The sequence below is a fragment of the Mesoplodon mirus genome (assembly GCF_964341445.2).
Source record: "Mesoplodon mirus genome assembly, chromosome: 19".
Lineage (NCBI taxonomy): Eukaryota > Metazoa > Chordata > Mammalia > Artiodactyla > Ziphiidae > Mesoplodon > Mesoplodon mirus.
This window is the reverse complement of record NC_138995.1, coordinates 3,190,601-3,218,037: the sequence shown is the minus strand read 5'-3', so window position 1 is coordinate 3,218,037 and position 27,437 is coordinate 3,190,601. Positions and strand designations below refer to the sequence as shown.

The 27,437-nt window shown below is 49.6% G+C and overlaps 2 long non-coding RNA genes across 3 annotated transcripts in view; one reads left to right on the top strand and one right to left on the bottom strand.

Annotated features, from left to right (window-relative positions):
• The window catches only part of LOC309794453, a 449,561-nt gene that overhangs the window by 171,165 nt on the left and 250,959 nt on the right, over positions 1–27,437 (bottom strand). The window contains exons 4-5 of one of the 2 annotated variants that reach the window (XR_014292049.1): positions 15,466–15,579; positions 4,095–4,855 (exon numbers count right to left, since the gene is read on the bottom strand). This is a non-coding gene — a long non-coding RNA (uncharacterized lncRNA). The remainder of the gene's footprint in view (positions 1–4,094; positions 4,856–15,465; positions 15,580–27,437) is intronic. The other variant, XR_014292050.1, reaches the window with a different exon arrangement.
• On the top strand, positions 10,136–16,484 carry LOC309794452. The gene is made up of 3 exons (XR_014292048.1): positions 10,136–10,446; positions 11,895–13,139; positions 16,064–16,484. It is a non-coding gene; the product is annotated as an uncharacterized lncRNA (long non-coding RNA).

Genomic DNA, 27,437 nt, shown 5'->3' with positions numbered 1-27,437 from the left:
ACCCTGAGGGGGAAACCATCTTTCTGAGCATACTGGGGACCTCTGGGGGTGGGGGGGCGGTGGAAGGATGGTAGAGGCATCTCCCAGGAGGAGAAGGTGGAGGAGGACGCAGCACGGAGGGTGGGGACTAAGGGGGGGTTAAGGGTTTGAGATGATCCCTTCCTAGTCTGGAGGCCCGGAGGGTGTCTGCAGAAAGCGTCTCCGAAGGGCAGAGCTGTAGGCAAACATCCATTTCTTCTCACAGCCGAGCTGCCTGAAGCTCTCAGCACCCTGGCTCCAGAGTCTCAAAGGAGGTTTGTTAAACCCTCTGCATCATGAAGCACGGATGAGTGGTGAGTCTGTTTTGTGAGTTGCAACCAAGTTATTGAAAAAATGTTAAAGCTTCAAAAAATGAAATAGACTGGACCAATGCTTCTCAAATGTGGTCACTGTGCAGACCTGGGGTGGGGCCCTACAGTCTGTATTTCTAACTCAGATGATGCTGAGGCTGCTGGTCCAGGGACCACACTTTGAGAAGCCAAGATGAGCTGTCTAGCTAGATGGGAATAGACAAACACAGCAGTGCAGTGCGTGTTGTAAAATGACATCTAGTTTCGTGAACATTGTGTGTGTGTGTGTGTGTGCGTGTTTGGATGTGTACTCTTACAACAGACTGGGATCCAAGAAAGTGAAAAACACCGAACTGGAATTACAAATAGGACTCAAGTCGAAAGACAAATACACTCAGGTGCATTTGGGCTATGGATCATTCTGACTCTATTTTAAACATGACAATGTCCCTGTAAGGGACATACTTCTTATCTAGTCCCCCGTTGCTTCCATTACGAAAATTTGAACTTGTGCCATTTCCTGTGGCGAGGGCTTACACAGAGGGGTGAGAAGGGCATATCTATTTTGGAGTCTCATTTCAAAACCTCCCAATATCACCAAAATCAACTGGCACAAACAGAGCGCTTGGGAGTTTCTTTCATAGAAATGGCAAAGTACATCTATCAATGGAGCACATACAGCCGGGCGGAAGGGCTCACCAATGGCCGCTCCATCAACCTTGGCAGATGTGTACATTATGCTTTGATCTCCAAGGATGCTGTATTTAGATGACATAATGCCCTTTGGGTTATCTTTCTCGAAGGTGGAAGGGACGAAAGCAGATACCCACTCTTGCAAGATAAAATTAGCACCTCTTTGCTGGTAGATAAACATTTTCGGCAGGAAAGCTCTGATTAAAGTACAAAGCAGCCAGGGGTATCAGGCTGCACCCCTTTGAGTGAAATTCTTATTTATAATAAAAGGAAATAGCACTGCCATGACATAAGGCAACGGGGAGCCGCCACTCCCGCCGCAAAGAGAGGGCTTTGCTACTGCAGCCGTTGTGCAGAGCCCCAGCCTAGCCTAAACTGGGGGCCGGGGGTGGAAAGGGGGGACTCTGAGCAGAACCCTCACTCAGAGCAAGTGCCCCGTCGGTCCTGGCGCTTTCTGTTCCCGTGTTCCGGGGATGCCGCGAGTAGCTGTGTGGTCTGCTCACTGCCCAGCGGACCTGGCACTCCCGCCCACCGCAGTCACCAAGCTGCTCACCCTGGTGCGGGGCTGGGTCAGTCCAGAGTGGGGCACCGTCTGGAGAATTCTTGCAAAAGCACCGGGCAGACTCGCTCTGGAGGCACCGTCTACCCGCCGGACGCTTTGTGCCGATTCGCACTAATGCGTTTGGCCCACAGGACCCCTGCCCCGTGTATTTCCCTCCCACACATGCCCCGATAGGAGCAGGTCACAGAACTGTGAACTGGACAAGTCCCGGTCCTGCTTGGGGCTGGGAAAAGAGGCCAGGAGTGCACACTGTCTGAGACATTTCGTTTTTCCCCACTGGATGGCTAGCCATCAAAATCAGAAAACATCGGTGGCTGAAAGCTTCATCCAACTGCATTTGTTTTTTTGACTTTTGTGTACTGGCTTATTTAAGTGACTTACTTCCCAATCATGATTTTCTCTTTTCTATAGATTCTTGCTTCTTTTCTATTTAGAGAAGACCTTTCAATATTTCCTTTAGGATAGGTTAGGTATTGCTGTATTCTTTTAGTTTTTGCTTGTCTGAGGAACTCTTTCTCTCCCCTTCTATTCTAAATGATAATCTTGCTGGGTAGAGTGTCCTAAGTTGCTGATTTTTCTCTTTCAGGACTTTGAATGTATCTTGCCACTCCCTTCTGGCCTGCGACGTTTCTGTACAGAAATCAGCTGATAGCCTTATGGGGGGTCCCTTGTTGTTAACTCTTTGTTTTTCTCTTGTTGCCTTTAGAATTCTCTCCTTAACTTTGGTCATTTTTATTATAATATGTCCTGGTGTAGGTCTCTTTGGGGTCAACTTGTTTGGGACCTTCTGTGCTTCCCATATCTGGATATCTGTTTCCTTCTTTAGGTTTGGGAAGTTTGCAGCCCTAATTTCTTCAAATACATTTTCAATCCCCTTTTCTCTTTCTTCTCCTCCTGGGATCTCTATTATGTGTAGATGGGCACACTTTATATGATCCCATAGGTCTCTTGTATTGCTTTCACTGTTTAAATCTGGCTTTCTGTCTGCCGTCCTGATTGGGTGATTTCTATTATTCTATCTTCCAGGTCACTTATTCGTTCTTCTGTGTTATTCATTCTGCTACTCATAGCCTTTAGCTCAGCTTTCATCTCAGTGAATTAGTTCTCTAATTTTCTTTGGTTGCTCTTTATAGCTTTAGGTTCCTTTTTACAGTTATCTGCATTTCTATCGACAGCCCTTAATTCCTTCAGTATTTTCATTATCTCCTTTTTGAACTCGGTGTCTATTAGACTAAAGACGTCTGCTTCATTGTTTGTTCTTTCAGGGGAATTCTCTTGATCTTTTCATTGGGAGTGGTCCCTTTACCTCTTCATTTTACTTATATTTCTCTTGCTCTATGAGTTTAGGAGAAACAATTATCTACTGTGTTCTTGGAGGGCTATTCCTATGGGGGAGCGTCCCTGTGTAGCCTGCACGGGTTTAGTATTTTTGGTGGGAGGGCTGCTGTCAGTATGGATGCCTGTCGGCTCTTTCCTCAGTGTCTGCTGGCCGTGTCCCCTTGATAGGAGATGCGACTGGTGTTGTGGCGACCAGAGCCTGCAAGGGATAGTGCGCCGGGACTCCCCTTGCTCTGTGGTTGTCATAGCCCTGTCCAGGGCAGGGTCTGCTCCCTAGCTGTTGGAGTAGAAGCCCCCAGACCCATTTCTGAGCTGCGGCATGAGGTAGGTGGGGCTGGAGCGCTCCCGCTGGGAGAAGAGCCACTGAGGATTCCTTCACTGGAGCCTCCACCGCCAGGACACAGGCAATGGGCCCTGGCGTCCCTCAGGTGCTGTGTTCACAAAGCTGCCAGCGCAGATCTTATCCACTGATGTCGGGTACCAGGACCACAGGGGTCACCCACCGGGACCCGCTTTGGGAAGCAGCCCAGACCCCGGCCCCGCCTCCGCATGGGTGCCCTCAGAGCCCTCAGCTGCTAAGGCTGGACCCCTCCCAGCTGCGGGAGCATCCGCTGTCCCGCTCCCAGAGCTGGTAGAGGCGACCCCGGGAAAGAGGCTGCTATGGCGGCCCCGCACCCACTTCGCGAGCCCCTTAGCGAGGCGCTTTGCTCTATGGTGCCCGGGCTTCTTCTGCGAACACCCCCAGTTGTCACCGGTACTGAGACAGGAGGGGAGGGGGCAGGGCACCACCTTTAAAAGAACGACAGAGACGTGGAGGACACGACAAAAACTGGTTAGAACCTCCTAGGCCCATGATGGTGGGAGATTCAGTTTCCAGTGGACCTTGAGCCTCATTATACCCTCATTGTAATACATCAGCTAAATACACACCCACCGGCGCCAGGACAGTTCCGAGGCCCACCATTAAGGGCCAAAAAGTGGGCGACGCCCCAATTCCTGGAAACTCCCGCCCCTTCTCCAACATAGTTGGAATAACCGTCCCACTTATCAGCCTATGAAATTATCCAGCCCATGAAAACTAACCACCCCGTAGTTCAGGGCCACTCTCACCTTCTGAGAGGGCCCACACTCTGTCTGTGGAGTGTGTATCTCTCAATAAATCTGCTTCTTACCTGTCACTTGGCGTCTCGCTGAACTCCTTCTGCGCTGAGACGTGAAGAACCTGAGCTTCATTAAGTCCTGAGCCCAGGTGTGTGAGCTCAATTAAAAGACAGTGGGATCGAGTCCCAGCCTGCGGGTTCGACTACCATCTGAGCTGTGCGGTTTCAGCATCACAGTCCGGCCCCTTTCAGGCTGTCTGCAGGCAGGCAACCCCAGTCCTCTCCCCGGCTCTGTCCTCTGAAGGCTGGGTTTCAGCCCCCAGCCCCTGCACGCACCAGCAGGCACGCGTCTCGGGCTGGGCTGCAGCGAGGCGCCTCGGAACCCTGTGCCCGTCTCTGTCCGTTCTGGCCGCCCCCACCTGCTGCCGCGCTCTCCTCTGAGCCTCGGAAGCTCCCCCTCTGTCCCGGCTAATGTCCCTCCCAGCGATGGGGCTTCCCTGGGTGTGGGAAACTTTCCTCTTTTCCAGCTTCCTCCCGGGGTGCAGGGCCTGTCCTGAATCCTCTTTTCTTTTGTCCTACCCGGTTACGAGGAGATCTTTCTTTGCACTTCTGGGTGTCTGATGTCTTTTGCCGGCGTCCAGTAAAGTATTCTGTGGGAACTGTTCCGCAAGTAGATGTACTTTTGATGTATCTGCGGCAGGAGCTGAACTCCACGTTCTTCTGTTCCGCCATCTTGCTTCCTCTCTCTTTGTAGATGTCATTAGCTTAAGGGTCTCCAGCTGAGCTCATCCTGAATTGGGCCTGGGACGGCCTTCAATCCAACAACAGAGGTCCTTTTAAGAGACAGGGGAGAGAGAGGAGAGGAGAGGCCACGTGAAGATGGAGACAGAGGCTGGAGGAAGGCGGCCATGAGCAAGGGGGAGCCTGTAGCCAGTGCCGGGCCAAGACCCCCCAGCTGGAGCCCTATATGGATGATTCTGGGCTGTGGTTGCATGTAATTACTAACACCCCCCTTTACTCTCAAAAATGCCCAGGTTGGAACAATAAATGATACCTCCACTCTACGAAGGGTTTTAAGCAAGAGGCTGACACACTGACACCTGGGGAGTGAAAGCCCACCCTGGCTGCCCTGTGCGAGTGGTCCAGACCAGGCAAAGGGGCACGGGGAAGAGCAGCCCTCCACCAGGGTGACTGCCCTGGGGAAAGGGGGACAATCAGACACTCGGGGATTCCTGGACACGGACACTGATTCCAGGAGGCTCGCTGTGGCACTGGGGTCCCCTAGTCCCCGTAGGGGCTTTTGGGGGTCAGGAGTTTTAGCTCATATGGAGTTTTAGCTCACTCCTGTCCCAACGTGGCTCCAGTGGGTCCCCAAACCTGTCCTGTGGTTATTTCCTCCGTTCTGGAATGCTTAACTGGAACAGACATCCTCAGCCATGTCCCCGCAAGGGGGGAGGGGAAAGGAGCAGGTCAGAGAGGAGTCCTGGGCTGCTGGTGGGGCAGCTGCTCCCACCCTTTGTTCCAGCAAATTCTGGTCCCCGTCACATTGCTCATTTCATTTGCTCCTGTCCTGGATGACCCAGGGGTAGATACGGTCTGGAGGAGGGGCGACCTCCCCCTTTCAGGTTTTTCCCCTTGGGTCTGGGCTCACAGTTCGGCCTCTCCTAGGGCCTGTGTTCATAGTGTGTTGCTCCATTTTGGCTGCAATGGACTTGGGAGCCACACAGAGTCCTCTGACACTGACTCAGAACCCAGCTAAAAGGGACTCAAAACCAGTAAGGATGCGTACATTCATCCACGTGTTCTGTGCTAATGATGAGAACAAACACTGACCTAGAGGTTCCCCTGTGCTCTGTGTTGTAAGGGCTCTGCCCTTCCAAGTCGGTGGAGACTTTGGGCTGGGCCCACTCTTCCTGCTTTGGAGGGTCCCCTTCTGTTTCCCCACCCAGCCTCTTTGGGTTTCCCGAAGCTCTTCATCAGTCCTGGTCTGGAGAAGGGGGCCTGTGAGAAGTCATTTACACCTACATATGAATTTCTGTCACTATCTTTCCGTCCCTCTTGGGGAGGGCATTTTGTGAATCACCACTCATTGTGAATGAAAGTAAGACGTGTTCCCCGGGAGAAACATTTCAGTGAGAACAGGCAGAGTCAGGCGAGGCTTTTCCGGGTGCCCGTGGTAACAGGGGGACCACCCTTGCCACCCTTCTCTGAGGAACCCTGAGTTCTCTGCCCTCCGTTCTCCAGGCTGCCAGGCCCCTGTCGCTGTACCTGCTTCTCTAGGGAGTGTTCCCAAGACTCCGTCCCACACCTGACATGTCCCCTTTACTCTGTCTCTTTCTGATCACAGACACGTGCACTGGAGTGTCTGGCCAGTCCCGATAAATAGTGTCCAAACTCCTTCACTTCTTCTCTGAAACCAGAGTCCCTTCTCAGCTTCCCTGTCATCACCTGCAGGCCACTTCCCGATGCAAAGTGTGCTCGGCTCACCTGGAAGGACAGGCCCCTCCCTGGTCCCCTTGTCCAAAAAATAAATAGTTTTTTTCATTTACAAAGATGGATTTGATATTTGATACATTAAAGGGAGGAGGAAAAGCTGCAACGTAATTTCCACTTTACAGTTTAGTATTGATTTTATTTTTCGTTACATCTTTGTAAGCCTTGTTCAGGCTTTGGTGTCATCCATCCTGGCTACTTCATGGATTCTCCATGCGGAAGACCTCTGAGATCTCAAATCCTTACAAGAAATATTCCATCCAAGTCCTTAACTATCACCTGATCAATTTCAACATTTAATCCAGCCCAGAGCAGATTGAGACAAACCCTGAAAAGATTACGGGGCCATCCCCATGCCTGTATGGAATTCAACACAAAAGCAGCACTAAATCATGAAAAGAATGTAGGGAAATTCATCAAAGGGCTAAGTAAGGGTTATTATATTTTACAATAAGCATATTTAATGTGATTTGCTTTATTGGTTCATTTTCTGTTAATTGCGCCTCTGATTTTTTCTCATTTTTTTGACGTGTTTCCCCCTCTATTGGCTTGTGTGTCATTTTCTTATTAATCTGTAGCTCTATTTATGTGTTTCTATGTTTTTCAACCATTTTACTTATTGTATAGCTTTACCTTTCTTGCTTTTAATTTCTTTTTCTTGATGTTTAACTTACATCCAGGAAAGTATAGAGGGTACACAAATCTTAAATTTATAGCTTGACGGTTTTACATGTGTGTACACCTCAACAGAGACATACGATATTCCCAGCACCCAGGGGCCCCCCCAGAAGCCCTGCCCTTTCTCAGCCTAAACTCTCCCCAGAGAAGGTCTCTATTGTGAGTTCTACCCTAAATGCATATGGAAAAATACCAAATTCCTCAGTCACGTTCTTGATCTGGATGCCCTGATTGACTGGGATCTGTTAATGCTACTCTTTGGGCAACGCACCAGGGTCTGAACCCTTCCTTGCAAACTTCCAGGATCCCCAAGAGTGGGCTCACTTAACGCACCCCATTCCCCAGGCTGTCTTTGGGGTGACATTCAAGGCATCACTCAACCTCTCACCGTGCCTTGCTCACCACACCTCGGACCCCACCACGGCTGACCCAGAAGGTCAACATCAGACCCTACCCGACCGATTGTGGCCAAGCAGTGCACCAGGAACGTGAACCATGAGGCCTGAGGACTGTACTTCAGACAGGGACCTCTGTCTGTGTGTCATCCTTGAATAAAAGCTGGACTCTGAAGGTGAGGGTCTGAAGATCTGGCTCCTAACCCTAACTCTGCCGCAGCAGCATCTCGGGTAAGTCCCTCATCCTTGGCAAATGCCTGTTCAGTGAAGGCCACCACGCCTCCCTCCTGGCAGACATCACTAATCCATCTTCCTCTCCCTCCTGGCAGACATCACTAATCCATCTTCCACTCCCTCCTCCCCAGCCCTGAGAGAGGCAGCGTCTAGACCATTCTTGCTCAGAGTGTTTAGGAGCTTTTAAAACATCCAGTGCCTGGGCCCCGCTCCCAAGGATTCTGATTTAATTAGCCTAGGGTACAGCCTAGGGTACAGCCTAGGCGCTGGGGTTTTTCAAAATCACACTGATTCTAAATTGCGGTCCGGGGCTTCCCTGGCGTTCCAGTGGTTAAGACTCTGTGCTTCCCACAGGGAGATCAGCTCGGCGCCTTGTGACCACCGAGAGGGGTGGGATAGGGAGGGTGGGAGGGAGACGCAAAAGGGAGGAGATATGGGGATATATGTATATGTACAGCTGATTCACTTTGTTATAAAGTAGAAACTAACACACCATTGTAAAGCAATTATACTCCAATAAAGATTTAAAAAAAAAAAAAAAAAAAGACTCCGTGCTTCCACTTCAGGGGATGCAGTTTCGACCCTTGGTCGGGGAACTAAGATCCCACATGCTGCGCAGCCAAAAGAAAAAGAAATAAATAAAGTGTGGGGAGGGAGGGAGACACAAGAGGGAAGAGATATGGGGATATATGTATATGTATAGCTGATTCACTTTGTTATAAAGCAGAAACTAACACACCATCATAAAGCAATTATACTCCAGTAAAGATGTTAAAAAAAGAAAAGAAAAGTGTGGTGCAAGTCGAGAACGCTTGCTCCGAACCGAGGAGCTTAGGCAGCCACCCCTACCAAGCAGATGAAATCCATGGTCGTTCTATTCTAAACTCGGCCACTCTGAGTGGTTCACGGATCAGAGACTTGGGCACCCCCGGCTGCTGGTTAATGAGGGCCAAGCTCAGCCCCACTCACACCTGCTCATCTGGACCTGCACTTCAGCCAGAGTCACAGGGCTCGTGTGCATGTTCCACAGAAGGGCCCTGAATGAGATGGGTCCTGGGTGCCTTGCAGCCCTGACATCTGTGGTTTGGTTCCACCCACCTCCCTCCACCACTCACGGGTGTGGGTTTAAGAGATGATACAGTTCTGGGACTGATGTGATAATCTGTGCTTTTCCTTTCTCTCTCTCTCTCTTTTTTACATATGTCCTTAATCAGCAGAAATGTTTTCCCCATAGCTTCTGTAAATAAATCCCTTAATACTAAAGCTATTGTCCTCCAAAGAACTCATGATAATTAAAAAGAAAAAAAAAGTCTTTTCCCACAAAGTCCACTTCCCAGTAAAGGTCTGAGCTCATGTGGGTCCTTTCACTTCAGAGGCGAAGGCCCAGGGGCATCTCCACAGGACTGTGACTCGGGGGCAGGAGGTGGGGTCAGTCACAGCTCCATGTGCATAAAAAGAAATCCATAGAGAAACTTAAGATACAAGACATCAATCAAAGGTATAGTACAGAAGAGAAAAAAAAATCATCACCCACAATCCCACCACTCTATTATTTCAAGTTTTTTGTATTTGCAAAATGTTGCCATCACTTTAATTACATGTATGTGGGTACTTTAAGAATACCCTAGTGCCCCGGAGAACAGTGTGTTTATGTTAAGGTGATTTGTCTCTGGCGGAAGATTTTAGTTGGTAATTCAAGGAAGAAGGTAGGAGGAAAACGTATGGATCATCATTTACAGATGGGGAAAGGAGTCCAGAATTGTTAAGCAATGTGCCCAGGTAAGTGGCGAAAAAACAAACCGAACCCAGGTTTCCTGACGGCAGAATTCCCCCCACGTACCGCTGTGCCACTTGCTGTGTCTTTTGCTTTACTCTTTTTCTAGCCCTTCTTATGAGGAGGTGCCATCCCAGTTTTAAAAAATGAGTTATCGCTCTCCATACATTCAGGTGTTTTCCTTTTATGGTCGGAGTTAAACAGCAATACGATAATTGATATTTCTTGCAAACCAGCACTTTCTCCATCTCTGCTGCCCTTGTACGAAAGGGGGAAGTGGGATCCAGAGAGGGCAAGCTACTTGCCCAAACAAAAACAGCTTGTCAGAGGCAGAAGCAGGACTTGGACTGGCTCTACTGGGAGCCTAAGCCCCCGATAGCCATGCTGCCGGGCCGGTGGTCGGGAAGCGTCCAGGCCTCCAGCAGAGCCAGCTTCGGGAAGTAAGGCTGTTTATTGTTCCTGCGGCCCTTTGTGCAGCCCTTGACAAGTTGGAACAGAGTGGAGAAGGAGGCGGCCCCCAGGGGGTTACTGTCCAAACAGATGCAACAGAAACCAGCGGGCAGCCAGGGCAGCAAAAGGCTGGGAGTGGGCAGGGGACCTGTGGGGGTCCCCTGTGCTGTCATGTGATGACACGTCATGTGACTCCCACAGTGAAGCCTGAGGCCCAAGGCCTCTGCACGGTCCTTCCCTGCAGCCCGGGGCATCCACTGCCGCCCAGCACTTCCATGGGGCAGGCCCTGAGACGCTCGGCTGAGGCCCGGTTGCGGTGGGGTCCACGCTGCACGTGCGCCGACCACTTTGCTCTCCCGGTGTTGAGAACATGACCCAGGTTCCCAGATGGATCCCCAAGGTAAGCCTGGCAGCCTGCGGCCCGCACAGCGGGAGGGGAACGGACTTTGGGCTGAGATCCCCCCTCCCTCCGCCCCCCACCTCAGTCAGCATCCAGTAACCGTGCAGCACCTCCGATGTGATGTGCACTTTTCCTGTCCCGTTTCATGCGATCCCAAACAACTCCCCGAGTTGGGGACCATTCCCGTCCTACTTTATAGGCAAGCAAACTGAGGCTCAGGGTGGTAGAGTCACTCGCCCAGGTGACGGGCTAGGGTTTGGCCTGGGCTTTCACTGATGAGCCTGGACCCTGATGTCACAGCACAGAGGCCACAACCCGGCTTTGCTGGCAGACGGCCTGGCGGTGGCTCCTGACCCCATCACTTTGTCACCTTCCAGCAGTCTGGTCTTCAGAGATGGACTGACCTGCCTGCCTCAGTTTCCTCTTCTATGAGATGCAGGCAGTGAGAACGCCTGCCTCTTGGGGTCACTGTGGGGGGTCAGATTAGCTTTTCGCCATGGCTGACAGTCTGTGGAGAAAGATGCTTAGCATCTAACAGGCCCCCTTGAAGGCTGGTGGTTCCAGCGCATTCACTACTCTGTGTTGCCAAGCCTCACCTGTCACCCACCTTCTCTCTGTGAAATAGAGCTCGTCTTTCTGTCTCTCCATGTTCTTGTGTGAAGTGTGGGTGGTGACAGTCACCTTGAAGGTCACTGAGAAGAGGGAAGCTGATGTAGGTAGAGCTGCTGTTCCAAATAGCAAGTGTCTGCAGAATCCTCTGGACCTGCACATTTTTTATTTCAAATATTCACACTGTCTCAGATGCCCTTCTCAGTTCTTGCCTGGAGCACAGTTCTCTCTGATAATAGTCATGTAACCGACATAAAATCAGCATATGGAATATGGCCATCGACCCAGAGAGCACTTATGGCCATTGTAAGTGCTGGTACTTGGGGGTGAAGCTGGCAGAGGACACCAGGTGACGCTAGGTGGACTTCTCCTTTGAAAAGAAAAGGGAAATGGCTTCCATTTAGGCTGAAGAAACTCTCTGACAAAGAAGAGAAGGGAGAGGCTTAATAGGAAGTTATTTTTTAAAATTGTGTTTGCTTGGGGGCCTTACATTCAAGTTGTGACTTAATAACAAAAGAAATTCAGCTGGCATTTGGCCGAGTTTAAGTTGGTGTTGGCTGCTTCCAACAGGGCATGAGGAACAGGGGTTTTGCAGTTGCCCCCGTGGGCTCTTCATCCCCCGACGGGCAGGGGTGCCGTCCTGCCATGGGGGTCCAGGGCGGGAGCTCAGGGCATCTGAATGACGGTTCCCACTGCAATGGGCTTTTCTCATCAACCCGCTGTCGCACCCACCCCATAAGTCAAAGGAAACCGCGCGGACCTGACCCAGGCATGGGGGTGCGGGACAGATGGACATCTCCTGGCTTTGCTAATTGGGGTTTTCTCCTCATCCCTATCAGGTTCTGCTCTTCATCTGAGCAGATGAGATAAGAAGGAAGCTGGGGTTTCCTAATAAGCTGCCTGGAAGGGCTGCACGGTCATTTCTAAGTGACTGGCCTCAGCAAGAAGCCTTGTCCATTTGGCAGTAAAATCGGTGTGATGTCCCCAGGAAGGCTGGAGGTGAGTGTAAGCCCCTCTGAAATCTGGCTGCGGATGTTGCCTTGAGCTGCGATGTCGCTGTTCCTTTCCTGAGAAAGAGTGTCCTTCTGAGCCCCTGCGCCGTTTGTTCATCAGAATTAGGAATGCTCTGGTGGCCAGTCGGTACCCAAAGCCACAACTGCTTCCGGAGAACAAAAGAAGCACCGATGATTAAGGACAGGTGACTCTTTTTATCGCATGCTTGGAAATGATCAAAATCAAATCAAACAACATAAAATGGTGCCCTTCTTTTGTGTCTTTTCATCAGAAGGACTTGGAAAAAAATGATGTATCAGCATTGGGGATTTTTTAATATATACAGAAATAATACCAAAAAGAAGCGCTTCAATGAATTTGTAAATTAAAGCAAGAAGATGCTGACTTTAGAATTTTAAAGCCTCCACACATCTAGGACTCCAAACCCAAACTAATAGGCAACACTGATAATGGGGTTTTTTTCCTATCTGAAGATAAAAAAAGTATTATATGTTATATTGACATTCGGGCAAATCTTTCCCTTATAAGGTGTTTGACATAAATAGTTTTTATTATTTAACTCAATGGAAGCAATACACACATTTCTTAAAGGTCCCAGCTGCTATTGTTATCATCCGAGACATAAAATTGGAATCCCAACTTCCAGTATCAAATTTTAGCACAAACCCTATAAAATGCATCTTGTCAGAATGTGTCAGAACCCCTAAGCTCTTTTCGGCCGAACAAACTACAGCTGGTGCTTCTTGCTTAAGGTTGAGAGTCAACTCTCTGTGTCCTCTGGGTTGAGGCAGTACATTGGTCCAGTTTGCACCCCGCTGCAGGGCTGGCCCGGGAAGGCGTGCGGTTAGATTAGCCGTGTCCCAGCAGCTCGTCCCGGTGACACGAGCCTGCCGGGCTGAGCCCAAGGCCTGGAGATAGGACCCACCAGCAAGTATGCAGGGAATGTTTTTCCTCGGACTCTATGGAGGCACACAGACCATGGGGATTCTGTCCGCGGTGACAGCCTTAACATTTGCCAGAGCCCTGGACGCCGCTGCAGAAATGGCATCGCCCACCCGGAAAGTGAGAAGGTAACGTTTATTTTTGTATTTTTTTCTCTCTCTCCCGTATACAGACTGTAGAAAGACCACCAAGCGTGGGCCATTTTTTTTTTTTCCACTGTGATGTACAATTCACATTTGTTAATCAAAAAAAAGTGCCCGAGGTCATCCACCTAGACTTTTTTTTTTCCCTTCTTCTTAAACAGGAAACGGGTTTCAGATGTTTATATGTTAAAAAGTAAGGCTACTAATCTGTTTAGCCATTTACCAGACCCTGGCTAACTCTCTCTTACATTTTAACGTTCAGACCTCATAGAATGACATTCACTTTTATCCCTCTTGTTATTTAGAATTTAAAAAAAAAAATCTTTCTATAGTCACCTGCATTTGGGGGAGCAGTTCCAGCGGAGTTTAAAATAAATGAGTCGGGTCGTTTAGTGAAATTGTGCTCTTAGCCGCATTGTTGCCATGTAGAGTGTTTGAGAATTCAACACTTCCAGGCAGTTTATTAAAATAGACCATGGACACACGTATTTTCATGTGTCTGTATCTTCAAACGGGCGTATGTTGAGGCATCTTAGATTCAGAATAAAGATTCACAAATGCACACCGTTAAGAAGTCTAGAGCAACGGCAAAATTAGTTCTTCTACGCATTGGATCTTTTCCTTTGGATCAGTGTGATATTTTCCACAGTTCCCGATATTAGGCTGTGAGTGGTCACAGAGAACAACCCTTTTCCAAGGGGGTCCACGGTCATTTGAGAGGACTTCAACCTGATATTTGGAAACAAAGGTTTTTGTTTTATTGCTGGAATTTTTTCCCCTCACCCCAGGGCTGCTAATTTTAAACAGTCACTGCTGGTGAAAATATCTCCCTGTTTAGCATGGCAAATCAGTGATCTTTTTCTATGTTGGGGAGGTTTACATATCTATAATATGGGAGAAAGGAATACAGGCAGGGGAGATTTGAACGCTTTTTAAGTGAATTTGTTACTATTCAAATCACCGGCTGAGAAGACTATTTTAAACGTAGAGGTCAAAGCAGAAGGAATTCTATCACTTGCTAAACCCAGCTCTGATGGCCACCAGCGTTTGACCAAATGCTTTATGTCTGCAGATTGTGTAAAGAGGCAAAACGATGGGTTTTGGAGACATTTCGTCAAGGAGAGAGAAACAGCTAAATTGAAACAAGCTCTTAGAACCAGCCCAGCATTCTCTGGATCAGTAAAAGAGGTATTCGTAAAAATGAAAACAGAGACAAAGAAGGATTCTCAATTTCCCTACAATCATCCTCACCTATCTCCTACACAAATATATATTTCTATGTGGCAAAAATACATTTATTTTCTTTTTCATCAGAGTTATCAGAAGTGGCTGGAGAAATGATGGATACAAGTGTAAAAACGGATATGTAATAAAAAGCCAAACTTTTAAAATAGGGGTGGGATGGGTATGATAAAACATTTTACATTTGTGTTTTTGACAAACAAACAAACAAAAAATCTTGATTTTTCGGGGCATGTTTTAATTCGGCATTCGGATGACACAAGGCCACCCCGGCATAGGTGTTAGGAACCCCCAGCGCAAACCCAGGGTCAAAACAGGGACAACATCACCTGCATCAAAAATGTGAGCAGAAAGAACGGAAAGTGAGTCTAATGTGAAAGAAGCTGCTACAAAGCGGAGCCTTCAAAACGTAAGCAGCCGGCAGAGGCCGATCCGTGTGCAACAAATCGACACCAACCACAGGCTCGTTCTCCAGAACGTGTCTGTGGTACCCGAGACCTGCATCCCGACTGAGGAAAGCACCTTTGCTTTGGGAAGCCCCGAGGAGCTAAAACCGCAGTGGGGAAGCCTGGTGCAGCCGACAGAAGACACGAGTCTGACTGGGGACGGGGATACCGGGAATTTCCTTCTTCTGGGCAAGACAAGAGGTGCCGGGCTCAGAGGGCCCTCGGCCCTCCTGCGTGAAACACAGGACACGAAACCACTCTGGGCCGGTAATTTCTTTTTGAAAACGTCTCTTTGGCCCCCAGACCGTTATGAACAGAAAAATGCCGAAGTCTGCAAGTCCATGGTAATCACCGTGTCAGCTCAGAGCCGAGATGTTTCCCAAATGAACACCTGGGTGATGTAAATCACCCCAGGGGTAAACACTTCAGGCCTGGACGTGGGCTGGGCGGGGCGCACCCTCCCACCCGGCCGGGTCCATAAACCAGGCGCTGGCCGGCCCCTTGTAAACGCTCCTTTCACCGAGAAAGACCCCCCTCCCTGCCGGTCTGGGAGCAGATGCCTGCGTGGAGGTCGCTCAGATAACGGCCAGAGGCACTCCCACCCTCCCCACTGGCCGACTTACCCTGCGCTGTTCTTGGGGAGTGAAGCTGTCAGAGGTTTATGTCCTTATGAATCGCTTTACGGGGCTACCGGCTTCAAGGTGGATATTTTCGAGGGCGGCACGCAAAGATAAAACCTAAAAAGAAGGTTTGTGTTTTAATATCATGATAGCAAAATCAGAACAAGAATAGTAACGATAACCAAAAGGTCTGTTTGAAATGTCCCCCCAAGTCAGTTGAAATCAAAGCGACATTTCCTCTTCTAAAACAGAGTGAATTAAGATATTAAACTCTCTCTCCTCTGCAGTGTCTTAAAATCCCTGACTTTTAATGGATGACCATTTGGTGTATGCGATTGTTATAAAAATCCCTGACTGGGGAGAAGTAGATGGCAGATGGCAGACTACAGCCCCCCAAAGATCACCAACTTGAGAGTTTCTTTACGTTCTGATGCTCTAACTTAAAAAAAAAAATCTCTCCTTATAATTATCGGGCTAGGAGGAGTCTTTTAAATGATATCGCCTGTCTTCATCCAGACAGACGTGAGGACGAGCAATGTAAACATTATAAAAGCAGCCTGCAGTACAGGCTTTTTATGGCTCTCTTCCTTTCTACCCGCAGCGTGAATTAGAGAAACACAGGGAATTCGAGAGGAGTTATTCTGCCCTCAGGACCAACCTTGCACCAAAGAAAAATAACCCAGAGAAATGATTCTGCAGCCCAAAACGAAGCCCAGATCAAATGGTCGCTGATCAGAGCAAATGTTTAAATTGGATAAGTCAAATCGAGCATTATTAAATAAAGCTTGTTTAACGTGTCTCGAACAGAAAATGTCTTTTGAAGAGCGGTGTAAACCTGATATGAGGACTCTGGCTGGGTGCACATCTTGGGCTTGATCGGTGTGCATGGGAATCTGTGTTCTTACGACAGAAAGCATGATGTTCTCCCTCCACGATTTTTCCACGTACAAAATGAAAGCAGAAAGGCTTTTAGGTAGCTCTTAAAAACCGTTAACGCAAGATAATAAATAGGAGACGACTGACCCATGTTTTAACGTTTATTCGTCAGACAAAGCTCAGCTTGGCCACCGCGGTGACACGGGGGGCAGCTTACGGGGCCGAGGACGCCCACGTGTAGGGTGATGTTTTCCCACCACCGAGGTGCAGTGGGGTAGCAGCTGACCCGTGGTCTCCCCAGACCGAAAACCACTCTCTAAGGAGTTTTACAATATTTACATTTTCAATTTTATTTATAGGACACCAGATGTCTACATTCAGAAGAAAAAAATCATTCGGAATATAAGATGCCACCCCTTCCACACATTCGATGGTGTCTTAGGTATTTGTGTGTCCCCACCATCTCGGAGCTGTGGTCGGTGGTCTCCCCAGGGGTTAGGGAGGTGGCGACAGGGCACGTGTCCCCATTCTCTGCGTGACCACAAGCACGTCTTTATTTCTGGGCCACGTTTTCTCCTTCCGTGAAAAGGGAAGGGGCTGGTAACATGCTGGGGTGAGTCCCAACGCTGAGATTCTTGGCACCTCTGGAGGACCACCGTGTCCCTCCTGAGGTTCATAAGGGAACGGGGCATCTGAGAAGCAGCTCTGAGCGGACCTAAGAGAGCGGGTTCAGAGCCTCCCAGGCCACAGCGTGAGCTCGGGTCTGAGGATCACTAAATGCCTTTCTTCCCTCACACTTAAAGCTGGTCTCAGAACATCCAGCCCACACCAGGGGTGATTGAAAGGCGCTTCAAAAATACAAGCTGGGGGCTTCCCTCGTGGCGCAGTGGTTGAGAGTCTGCCTGCCAATGCAGGGGACAAGAGTTCGAGCCCTGGTCTGGGAGGATCCCACATGCCGTGGGGCAACTAGGCCCGTGAGCCAAACTACTGAGCCTGCGCCCTAGAGCCCGCGAGCCACAATTACTGAGCCTGCGTGTCTGGAGCCTGTGCTCCGCAACAAGAGAGGCCGCGACAGTGAGAGGCCCGCGCACCGCGATGAAGAGTGGCCCCCGCTCGCTGCAACTAGAGAAAGCCCTCGCACAGAAATGAAGACCCAACACAGCCAAAAATAAATAAATTAATTAAAAAAAAAACTCACTTAAAAAAAATACAAGCTGGTATTTTTATTCACTTTATTGTTTTTGCTGTCAACTGACTCGGCACCCAGACCTGACAGGGAACCCATGACCAACAGCTCCACGCTGATTTACCTCCTGAAATTCAGCCACATAGCCTCTCCAAGCAACGCAAGTTCCTGCAGATTCCCTCCAAGAAACCTCATCTGCCCCAGGGCCCTTGCTGGGGAAGTTTCTCCCCTTTCCCAACATAGACAGATGAGCAGTTTGCTTTTCAGCTCGTACCCCTCTCAATACCCAGCCTGGTCCTTCCTGCGAAGCAGCACTGGACAACGGAGCGGGCAGCAAATGTCTGAGTCCCGCAAATGTCTGAGTGACCGGGGAAGCACTGCCAGGGCGGCGGGTACAGAGCCATGGCCCCTGGAGATCCCAGGGGCATCCCCCAGTCACCTCCTTTACTCCTGGAGGGGTGTCATCGCCCCCCGTTCTTAGCAGATCCTCCAAACCACCGTGCCCCCTGCCCGGGGGTCGGCAGCCCAGCGGGACTGCACTGAACGTCCAGGTCCTTGTCGGGACAGGAGGGGAAGTACAGCTGAACATGTCTCGAGAGGGAGGTTCTCAGCGTGGCCTGAAAGCCCGGTGGGGACGGGCAGCGGCCGCCTGCGCTCTCACATGCCCTGCGGGGGGATCCCCAGCAAACGTGGAAGCAAGGCTGCTTTAGCAAAGCCTCATGTGCTGCTTCAGTGAATCAGTAAGAGCAACCGCAGAGCCTGGTTCTCTTCCCTCCGTAGCTGCAGCAACCTTACACCTCTTGAGCATCAAAGCCTGGACTGAAGGCCAGAAAGGAGGCAGTATTGCAGGACGGGATGTGTGGTCCTGCCTGGGACACAGGGAAGAGAACAGAGAAAGGCGGGCGGGGGGTTGACAGATGGCTGGTGCCAGAGGTGGAGGAGAAAGCTGTGGGTTAGAGACCTGCGGAGACTGACGAGCTGGTGGGACACTTAGGGGTCCAGCAGGGCGGGAGCTGAGACGGAAGAAAAGCCGGGTGGGCGGGAGGCGGAGATGAGACAGGCTGGGGGAGGGGTAGGATGGGGCAGGCGGCAGGGGTCTTGCATCTTTCTTCCCTTCACCATTTGGTTCTCGTCTGCCCAAGAGACCCTGTCTCCAGCTGGTCCCACCCCAAACCTCCCATCCCCCGCGCAGTCGTTCCCAGCTCTGACTGTCCCTTATGATCTCCTAGAGCTCTGACGGTACAGATGCTGGGCCCCACCCCAGAGACTCGGAGGACGTGAGGCTGGGCGTGGAATCCGGCTTCAGTATGTTTTACCTGTTCCCAGGTAGTTGGGTGTGCAGTTTAGGGACTGAGACCCCCTGCCTGGAGCCTCAACTTATAGGTTCAGACTTCTTGTATGAGCTTCCACTCAGCAGACTGGAGACTTCAGAGGTTTGTTTGTCTTTAATCTGCGCACTCTGAAGACGCCCCATTGGGGTGGTGGGCTTGCCGTGGTCCAGGGGCCACAGCATCTACAAGGAAGCATAGTCTCCATCAACCAGAGACCCTGGTTTGGGGCATTTGGGGTCGGGTCTTGGTGAAGCAGAGACACACACAGTGTGGGAAATGTTTCCAAGATGCTGAATCTGCTTTGTCCCCTGCGGTGGTCCGTCTGAAGGAGAATGAAGGAGCCCCTCCCTCATTAACCTGTGAGCCCGCCCCTCACCCCTTCGGGTGAAACCGAGGGAACAAACTGGATGGCCCCGAACAGCTTCTGAGCCGAGACCCTGACTTCCACAAGCATCCCTCGTGTTCTCTTTCTTGGAAAACGTATTGAGACAAAACTAAGACGACATTTTAAAATCCTCTGAAAAAAGCTCAAATCTTGATGACTTGAAACATACATTCCAGTTATTTGTTCTAAGTAATTCTGAGGTTCCACTGGTCCCCTCACTGCCTTGTAAATCACAACCTTGCTAATCGGAGTTAAGATAGACAGAGTATCTAGAAAGCCAGGCACTGTTTAGGGAAACTCACATGGCTTAATTCAGTTCACTGTGGCAATGACACTACAGTGTAGGTGTTACTCTTGTGCCCATTTTACAGATAGGGTAAGTGAGGCACAGAGCTCGGATGTGAACCCAGGCGGTCTGGCCCCACAGGTGGGCAGGACTGGGAAGCAAGGATGGCATTACTGGGTTGCAAGATGAAACTCTGTTATTTAGGAGAATTTCTGAGACGCAGCCCCAGCCTGCCCTGCCGCTCTCTGTGAGTTGTTTTTCATTTTGGAGGCCCCAGTTTTCTCTCCCATAAAGCAGGAGTTGTACCGTGGGTGTGCTGCCCCCGCCCCCTCCCACCACCAAAGACAGGAGCACTGACCCTCTCCTCCATCCTTTCCAGGGCCTGGGCCCCGAGCTTCTGGTTTGTGAGGAGCTGGGGTCTGTTCTCCAGGAAGAGAAGAACCTTTTCTGTAAATACAAGCCAATCTTTGCTGGGACAAACCTTGGGGCTGAGACAAAAGGAAAGTAGGGCAGGCTTGGAAAAGAAGCAGGACTCTCAGCCGGCGCAGGGACCCTCTGACATTTCTGACTCTGGGATGAGGAGGTCTCTCAGGTCTGGTTTCTCTGCAGGACGGCAGCAGGACATGCCATCCCCTCCCTCCACAGAGACCTGGGGGATGTGGGGGGGATAAGACACCTTAGCGCCTTTCCACGGGGGCTGTACTTTCTGCAGAGCCAAGCTTCCAGCAGCCTTGGTGTCCAGGGGCTGGGCCCCACCTCTCGGTGGGTCCAGAGGAGGTCATTTGGGACCACCCCCAGCCACACACGCACACCCTTTGAGTCCCACCAATCTGCCAATCCCAGCTCCGGGAGGATTACACAAGGCAATGCTCCACGCTCATGAAAGACCAGCCAGGAGCCTTCCAGAACCTTCCAGAGTCATCACGACAAACAGCAAACAGCACAGGTGGGGCTCTTGCTCATAAACATCTCATCCTCACACCAATCAGAGGAGCTTAGGTAACACTGTGAGCCCACTTTTCAGATGCAAATACCGAGGCACGGAATGGTTATGAAATTTAACTAAGGTCACACTTGGAGCTGAGTTTTGAACCCAGGCTGTCAGCCTGAAGGGCTGTTAACCATCAGCTTCTCTAGTCTCTCCAGATATCCGAGAGACGGGAATTATTATTATTATTAATTATTGGGCTTTGGTCAAAGATAACTTTTTATTTAAAAAAGCTTTTTTGTTCTGAGGTCACTGCAGATTCACATGCATCTGTAAGGAATCGTGTGGTGGAATCCCTGTATCTTTCACCCGGCTTCCCCTCGTGGTGACATCTGGCACAGCTATAGAGCAATGTCACCACCAGAAAATGACGCTGATACAGCCCACCCACGATATTCACACAAAATGGCAAAAAGGGATGTGAGGGGTCAGCAGGAACACGGACCGTGTCGGCTGAACCCGTCCCTTCTGCTCTCTGCCTCTGACCCTCACCCCCGTTCTGCTTTTTACTCAATGCTACCTGACATTATAGAGCTTGTTTACACTCCACCGGAAAATGTAAGTTCCTTGAGGTTGACGATTTTCGTCTATTGGATTCACCATTGTACCCCAGGGCCTAGAACAATGCTCGATGCATATGACTTCAGCAGATATTTTTAAATAGATGGATGACGGTGTTTTCAGAGCTCTGTAACCTCTCTGAACTCCCGTTAAAAAACCTGTAAAATGGGACTTGTGGTTGCCAAGGGGGAGGGGAGTGGAGGAGGGAAGGATTGGGAACTTGGGATTAGCAGATGCAAACTATTATATAGAGAATGGATAAACCACAAGGTCCTACTGTATAGCACAGTGAACTATATTCAAAATCCTGTGATAAACCATGAGGGAAAAGAATATGAAAAAGAATATATATATATGTATATATACATATATATGTGTATATGTATATATATACGTATAGCTGAATCACTTTGCTGTACAGCAGAAATTCACACAAAAGTGTAAATCGGCTATACGTCGATAAAATAAATTTTTTAAAAAATCTGCAAAATGGGCTGAGTGCTTCCCACTGCAGGGCGTGGTGAGGATCAAGCAATGTAATGCCCATCAAGTGTCCAGCACGCGGTGTCCAGTGAGGTCTCAGCACGACTGGCCGAGCTGTGGGTCCTCCCCAGATGCCCAGGGAAACGCCCCCTGCATCCCCAGCCTGCGGTGCTGGCCGTTCTGGAAGCCGCCATGCTGCCCTCCAGGGTCTCTGGGGTTTGTCTTCCCCTTAACGGCCTGTGATCTCTCAACAGTTAAGAGCGTCCGCTAATAAGAGATTTGAGAATGATATGTGTCGCTTGAAGGAGGCTGGGTTTCTGGAGGCTGGTGTGAGTCTTAAGAATCCAGCGTGGAGTCTCTGCTAATTCTGCTGACTTGAAATAATAAACAGCTTCACACCCTCCATTGTTCTGGGGCCTGATGCAAACCAAGTGGGCCCTCCGCCCCGGAACCTTGAAAGGATTCCTTAAACAGTGGATGTTTTACCTCCACCTCACTTGTGAGGCTCCACTCCCGGAGAAGATTTGGCAACCAGCAGGGCCACTGAGCACCATGTCTAGAACCCAGTCTCCTGACCGACCCACAAAACCAGAGTTTCCACAACGCACACCTGCCTCCTGATGCATCTGCATGTGGGATCTTCCAGTGTAGAGAATGTGACGTGCTATAATCCTACACACTCACAGGCCCCTCCTGCGTGCTCCTTCACAGCCATTTTAGTTCACAATGGGCAGGGATTTGAAAACAAACATACATTTATTTCTTTTGAAAACTATCATATCATGTTTATTATAAAACAAAACATTCGTTATAGAAACTTTATGGGACTTCCCCGGAGGTCCAGTGGTTAGGGCTCTGCGCTTCCACTGCAGGGGGCACGGGGTCGATCTCTGGTCGGGGAACTAAGATTCCACAAGCCGCGTGGCAAAAAAAAAAAAGAAAGAAAAGAGGGCTTCCCTGGTGGTGCAGTGGTTGAGAATCTGCCTCCCAGTGCAGGGGACACGGGTTCGAGCCCTGATCTGGGAGGATCCCACATGCCACGGAGCAACTGGGCCCGTGAGCCACAACTACTGAGCCAGCACGTCTGGAGCCTGTGCTCTGCAACAAGAGAGGCCGCGATAGTGAGAGGCCTGCGCACCGCGATGAAGAGTGGTCCCCGCTTGCCAGAACTAGAGAAAGCCCTCACACAGAAACGAAGACCCAACACAGCCCTAAATAAATAAACAAATGTGGGGTTTAAAAAAAAAAGAATTTAAAGTTAATCAATACAATAATAAATAGCATGTAAGTCAAATAATAAAGCATAATTTTTAAAAAATTAAAAAAAAAAGAAACCATGAAAAATGGAAATGTTTAAGGAGTAATTTATTAACTAACTGTCATCCTGCCATGCTGGGATTCACTGCTTTATGTATTTTGCTGTATTTTATGTCTCTCTCTGTCTCTGTCCTTCTCTCTATATAATACGGTTTGAGTTATTATATAATTTTAGATCCTGTTTTTCTCATTACTATTTTACCATTGACTATTTTTCTCTCTTTAACGATTCTTTGGGAACTGACATATTTTGAAATCGGAAAATCAAATCCTGTTGCGAAGAAGGCAGAGTCCGGAGGAGAAGACGATTCTGCGGGTGAAGAGAAAAGTCAGGACAGACACGCAGTGAGGACACAGTGTAAATGTCTGCCTTGTAGCTCGCCGTATGTTTACTGAACCCAGCCCGCACTGATGGGCACTTAGGTGGTTCCCGAGTATTCATCTTTATAAATCATGGTGTGGATACAGATCCTTAGATGTACGTCCGCGTGAACCTGCCTCTTTATTTCCTTCAATAAGTTCCCAACAGAGGAGTCACAGATCAAAGGGTGTGGACGTGTCTAAGCTCCTGATGTGAACGGACAGACAGCCCTGTAGAAAGGCTGTATGTTCATCTGCGTCTCCCAGCGGCATGGGTGTGTGCAAACACCTGTCTCACTTGCTGTTGACAATACTGAGTACTGAGGCCTCTAACTTTCTTTTTTTGTTGTTGCCAATTTAAGGAGTAAGAGTATCGAGTCACCAGTTTGGTCCTGAAATACCTGACTTCACGTTTTTTGTTTTTAACATCTTTATTGGAGTATAATTGCTTCACCATGTTGTGTTGGTTTCTGCTTTATAACAAAGTGAATCAACTATACGTATACATATACCCCCATATCTCCTCCCTCTTGAGCCTCCCTCCCACCCTCCCTATCCCACCCCTCTAGGCGGTCACAAAGCACCGAGCTGATCTCCCTGTGCTATGCGGCTGCTTCCCACTAGCTATCCATTTTACATTCGGTGGTGTATATATGTCCATGCCACTCTCGCTTTGTCCCACCTTACCCTTCCCCCTCCCCGTGTCCTCAAGTCCATTCTCTAGCAGGTCTGCGTCCTTATTCCCGTCTTACCCCTAGGTTCTTTGTGACCTTTTTTTTTTTAAATTAGATTCCATATATATGTGTTAGCATACGGTATTTGTTTTTCTCTTTCTGACTTACTTCACTCTGTATGACAGACTCCAGGTCCATCCACCTCACTGCAAATAACTCAATTTCGTTTCCTTTTATGGCTGAGTAATACTCCATTGTGTATATGTGCCACATCTTCTTTATCTATTCATCTGTGGATGGACACTGACCTCACGTTTTAACACCTTCATTCTGAACCCAGTCTCCAGAGGGAGCGGGTTATAGCCCGGAGACGGAGGGAGGGCCATCAGTGGTGTCACAGAAGCGGGGGATCTGGAGCGCTTTCTGCAAAGCTGCCCTGTTCCCTTTGGGGAGCTCAGGCCTGGGGGCTGGGACCCCCCGTCTGGGCCGTTATCAATCTTGGCCTCCAGGGGGGATTTGCTGGGAGGCCTGATCGAGATGGATGGGGCGGGGGAGAGCCGGAGCTGGGGAAGGGCAGGCAGGCTAGGTGGGAAAGGACTTGCAAACTCTCACCCGTGCTTGAAAGGAGCTTGAGATAAGGAGCCTGCCCCCTTTCAAGAGCAAATGGCCCCAGGGGAGGGCTTCTGGAGCCTGCAGTGCCCACACGCCCTGCGGGGTGGACGTGTGTGGAGCTGGTGGTGGCCTGCCTCCACCCCCTCCGCCGACCACCAGCCTCCCAGCCTGACCACCCCGCCCATTACTCAGTATTCCTTGGCCCGCATGACACGGCCCTGCCTGTCCTACAAAACATGAAAACAACACAAGTTTCTGGCAGGCGGTGCTGAGCACCCCTGTTCCACATCATAGAGAAAATCTGCAACTCCAGACTCAGTTACTTAACCCACGGCCTTGGCCGTCTGGTTCTCTGCTTGTCCAGGCTTATTTTTGACTTTTGCTTTTTTAATATTGAGGTGAAATGAACATACCATAAAACGAACCAGTTAAAGCGTACAAAGCAGCGGCATCTGGCATATTCGCAATGTTGTGTAATCACTGCCTCTATCTAATTCCAGAGCATCTTTATCACCCCAAAAGGAAACCTGGACCCACTGGTCATCATGCTTCACCCCTCTCCCTCTGGCCTCTGGCGACCACTCATCTGCTCTCTGTCTCTGTAGATTTGCCTCTTCTGGACGGTTCACTGAAATGGAGTCGCACAGCATGTAATTCTAATGTGTCTGGGTTCTTTCACTCAGCATAACCTTTTCAAGGTTCATCCATTCCGTAGCCTGTATCAGCACTTCCTTCCTTTTTATGGTGGAGTAATATTCCATCAGATGGACGGACCATGTTTATCTATCCATTCAGCCGTGGGTGGACACGGGGGTTGTTTTCAGCTTTTGCCTATTGTGAATACTGCTGCTGTGAACATCTGTGTACAAGATTCTGCTGCAGTGCCTGTTTTCAGTCTTTCGGGTACACACCCAGGAGTGGAATTGCCGGGTCATACAGTGACTCTATGTTTAACTTTCTGAGGAGCTGCCAGACGGTTTTCCGCAGCAGCTGCGCCATTTTACATCCCCACCAGCAGTGCAGGAGGGTTCCAACTTCTCTGGCACAGGCTTATTTTAATAGCATCTTTCCAGAGGCACCGTCCTGCCTTCTTCATCTGCATAATAACCCAGTGTGGACGGTGGAGGACGGCGGTGCCTCCTGTGTTGTTCCGTGGGCAGCTTTCTGTGTAAGACCCTTGGCACATGGCGGTCCCCTCCCCCGTTTCCTGGCCTCATGCCACCTCTCCTGACTCAGTTTCCTCATTTAGAGAATGAGGCAACTAAACCCTAGTTGAAGGACTGTTGCAAGCCCAGGGCTGGCTTACGGTGGCACTCTGTAAAGAGTGGCTGTGAAATCACACCCAAAAAGTGGGGCGGAGGGAGTGTAAGAGGCATCCTGACTTTGGGGACCCCCGAAGCTGGTGCTCTTTCACTATTCTATGTAGCTACAAATAATGTAAAATGTACTGTTAGGACCATATCTAAGATGGGAAAGGTGCTTCTAAAACTTAAAGAAAGGCCCAAAGACGGGGATTTGAAGCAGCCTGGTTCTGAGGTCACCTCTGGTGGAGAAGGTGGTGTGTCCAGGGGCAGCCTCTGTCCTGAATTGATGGCCGTCCAGCCACCTCCGTAGCCTGGCGGGCTCTGTATACAGCCCTTCAAGGGCTAAATAAATGCAGTAATTTACTGAGAAAAGGCCTTTCAGGGCCACCTCTGGCACTGAGGTGTGAGGACTTATGGGACAAAACAAGCATCCATCATCGGCTGTGTCACGGTCCTGTCAACAGTCACCCTAATGGGAACCAGGGCTCAGCAGGACAGTGTGGCAGCTTCTCTCCCCTCCACGCAGCCCTGTTCTCCTGGGGCAGCGAAGGGGAGGGGAGGGCTGCTCCCTTTTCCCCAGTCGTCCCGAAGCTCCCGTACGCTATGGGAATCAGAGCCAGACGGCCCCTGGAATTCCAGACCCCCTCCCTCAGGGACTCCAAGGCTGGGGCACTTCATGGCCTTGGCAGGTCCAGGTTTGGAGACCAGGCAGGTGGACTCTGGGGAGGACAGGACACGCCCTGACTGTGGCCAGAGGTCTGGTTCTGTACCACACTCCTGCCCACATGCTGTGATTTGGGGCAAGTCTCCCATCTTGCCAAGGGGTATGTTTTTATCTATAAAATGAAGAGGAAGAATTTTTCACCTTACAGCGTTGTGAGATCAAACGAAGCGAGGAAGGCAAAACAAAAAAAGCAAAAAACAAAAAAAATCGCTCCTTGAGAAGCATACATTATTTTGCATATGTGAAAAAGGGAGATGTTTAGGCCAGTGTCCAATAGACACAGAATTCAAGCCACATCTGTAATTTAAAATTTTCTAGTAACCATGTTCAAAAAGATGTAAAAGGAAAACGGGTGGAATTGATTTTAAAAATATTTTAACCCACTATATCCAAAATATATTATCCTGCAATTAACATAAAATTATCAGGATATTTAATTCTTTCTCCTATGAATTATTCAAAATAAAGCGGGTACCTCATAGCACATCTCAGCTCTGACCAGCCACGTTTCAAGTGCTCAGTCCCCACGTGTGGCTGGGGCCACTTTACGGGATCCTGCAGGTCGAGTTCATTCAATTTTCAGGCCAAGGAGAGTGCCATCTCTGGGGGTGGGCTTCCTGCTGGGCTTTGCCTCCTCCCACCCATGAGTTCTGATGGGGCTCAGGGTTCTGTCCAAGTGCTGGGTGAGGCTTCTGTTGCTCCTTAGCGGGCCCCAAGCTATGACTTCCCAAGGCGGGGGAGGTTAGACTTAACCTTTGCCCCTGCCGTCTCTTTAGGATTTTATACATTTGGGAGGGGGTTAATGTAAACATCTGTTTGTGTATAAATGAGACGTGTGACCAGTTTTAGCAATAAGGGTGTTCATTGTGGTGTAATTTGGAAGAGCAG